The sequence below is a fragment of the Penaeus chinensis genome, chromosome 32, assembly GCF_019202785.1.
Source record: "Penaeus chinensis breed Huanghai No. 1 chromosome 32, ASM1920278v2, whole genome shotgun sequence".
Classification (NCBI taxonomy): domain Eukaryota; kingdom Metazoa; phylum Arthropoda; class Malacostraca; order Decapoda; family Penaeidae; genus Penaeus; species Penaeus chinensis.
The window spans coordinates 30,546,539-30,549,038 of record NC_061850.1 but is presented as its reverse complement, the minus strand read 5'-3'; the positions used below and the strand labels follow the sequence as shown (position 1 = coordinate 30,549,038).

The 2,500-nt window shown below is 43.6% G+C and overlaps 1 long non-coding RNA gene across 1 annotated transcript in view; it reads left to right on the top strand.

Annotated features, from left to right (window-relative positions):
* LOC125042777 overlaps window positions 1-1,584 on the top strand; it is a 6,303-nt gene extending 4,719 nt beyond the window's left edge. Inside the window, exon 3 of the long non-coding RNA XR_007116381.1 lies at window positions 1,440-1,584. This is a non-coding gene — a long non-coding RNA (uncharacterized LOC125042777). The remainder of the gene's footprint in view (window positions 1-1,439) is intronic.
* The last annotated feature ends 916 nt before the right edge of the window (window positions 1,585-2,500 follow it).

Genomic DNA, 2,500 nt, shown 5'->3' with positions numbered 1-2,500 from the left:
TTTGGACTATTGGAAACGGTTACTCATATTACGAGGTCATACGCGAAATTACCGTTACTTCTGCAATACCATTTGGTAAATAAAAGACGTAGAAGCTATATAAATGCAGTTCTTTTTTCACTAGAAATATATGTTATTTATAAAGTCCCATATAGATTTTAAATTTCTGTGTTATTTAACTAATTATGTAATTACCCCACACGTACGGAAAATAGTAAGGCCGTAATTATCGTAGATGATCGTTTATCTCTCCAAAGTGTAGTTAGTGTTGGTGGTGATAATGATGATTAAAGTAGAGGTAATTATGGTGATCATCGTGAAGAAAACAACAATACAGTGTCCACACGACAGCACGAAAGCGAGATTATGATACTAGTAATTATTATGATGATACTGCTGTACGGAATAGTCCGCCGCTTGATATGTATACGACCAATTTCCTGCTGTGTGTTTCCAATATACCCTTTCTGGAACAAACGCCATATATTTTAGATTTTTTGCTCTTTCAGTGCATGTTGTTGGATTTTCAAACCTATTTTCCACGTCCGGGTTCCTTTACTTGTTGACTTTCTTTATCAAGTGTCTGTGATATATATATATATATATATATATATATATATATATATATATATACGACCTACTTTCGATGTTATGTATGATCTCGCTAACTTTGATCTTCATGTATCCAGCTGACCTACAAATTATATTTCGCCAAAGCACTACTCAACTATCGTTTTGATATACATGGTAGAACTGGGAGTTCTTTCTGTCCTTAAGATAGCGACTGTAGATTCACCAAAATGAGAGTAAACAAAAGTCCGTGTTTATTCTATCACTAAAATCGAGGAGATTCCCTTTACGACGCCGTGCATCACGCCACGAGAGAGGCCGCCCACGCCACACGCACCGGCTTGGGGCCACGCCGGATGAGGCAATCAATGGACTCTGCTCCCGAAAACAAATCATTAGGTGTCGACCGCTGTGCCTGACCGCTGTGCATGACCGCTGACCTTTCCCTTCTGCTACTTTACATGCTTCCTTCACGTGCATTTCCTTCTTACTGTACGTTTGCCACGCGTTTTGGTCCAGAAATTGTATATACACTTTTTTGTCAATTTATTTTTATTTCTTTTTATCTCTCCCTGTTTCCTTTTGCTTTTTTGCCTTTGAATTTATGCATATAGCTATTCCATAATCTGCATGATTTGCATTTTATAATCTTTTAATTAATTGATTGATTGATTGATATATCATCATTACTTTTATATTCAGCTACTTCATTAGCATGTTGTTTATTTCCTCAGTTTTATTTATTATTTCATCATTATTATTATTATTATTTCTAAATGTTTCCCCCCCCCCTATTTAATTCATTTATTTATTACTATTTTTCCTTTACACATCAGGTCCCTATTAAACCTCGCCCGTCATGTCCACAGGTGTCATGCCCGGGGGTGTGGCTGCCGGGGCGGGGGCGCTGCTCCCTCTCCGTGTGTCTCCTTGGCTTCCACACGCGGACCAACAAGCTGCCGCCTGTCTTCCCGCTCCTCTACCACGAGAAGTTCAAGTTCGAAAGGGTGAGTATCTGGCCGGGGAGGGGGTGGCGGTGGGAAGAGCCAGGGGGTAGGGGGTAGAGAGAGAGAGAGAGAGAGAGAGAGAGAGAGAGAGAGAGAGAGAGAGAGAGAGAGAGAGAGAGAGAGAGAGAGACAGAGAGAGAGAGAGAGAGAGAGAGAGAGAGAGAGAGAGAGAGAGAGAGAGAGAGAGAGAGAGAGAAAGAGAAAAAGAGAGAGAGTGAAAGAGAGACAGAGAGAAAAAGAGAGACAGAGAGAGAGAGAGAGAGAGAGAGGGGGGGGGGGGGAAGAGAGAGAGAGAGAGAGAGAGAGAGAGAGAGAGAGAGAGAGAGAGAGAGAGAGAGAGAGAGAGAGAGAGAGAGAGAGAGAAAGAGAGCCAGAGAGAGAGAGAGAGAGAGAGAGAGAGAGAGAGAGAGAGAGAGAGAGAGAGAGAGAGAGAGAGAGAGAGAGAAAGAGAGAGAGAGAGTGAAAGAGAGAGAGAGAGAAAGAGAGAGAGAGGGAGAGAGAGAGAGAGAGAGAGAGAGAGAGAAAGGGGGGGAGAAAGAGAGAGAGAGAGAGAGAGAGAGAGAGAGAGAGAGAAAGAGAAAGAGAAAGAGAAAGAGAAAGAGACAGAGAGAGAGAGAGAGAGAGAGAGAGAGAGGGGGGGGGGGGGAAGAGAGAGAGAGAGAGAGATAGAGAGAGAGAGGGGGGGGGGAGAAAGAGAGAGAGAGAGAGAGAGAGAGAGAGAGAGAGAGAGAGAGAGAGAGAGAGAGAGAGAGAGAGAGAGAGATTCCACATGCAAGGGGGGAGGTGAGAGAGGAGGGAGACAGGAAGTGAGAATGAGCGAGAGAGAGAGGGGGGGGGGGGAAGAAAGAGAGAGAGAGAGAGAGAGAGAGAGAGAGAGAGAGAGAGAGAGAGAGAGAGAGAGAGAGAGAGAGAGGGAGAGGGGG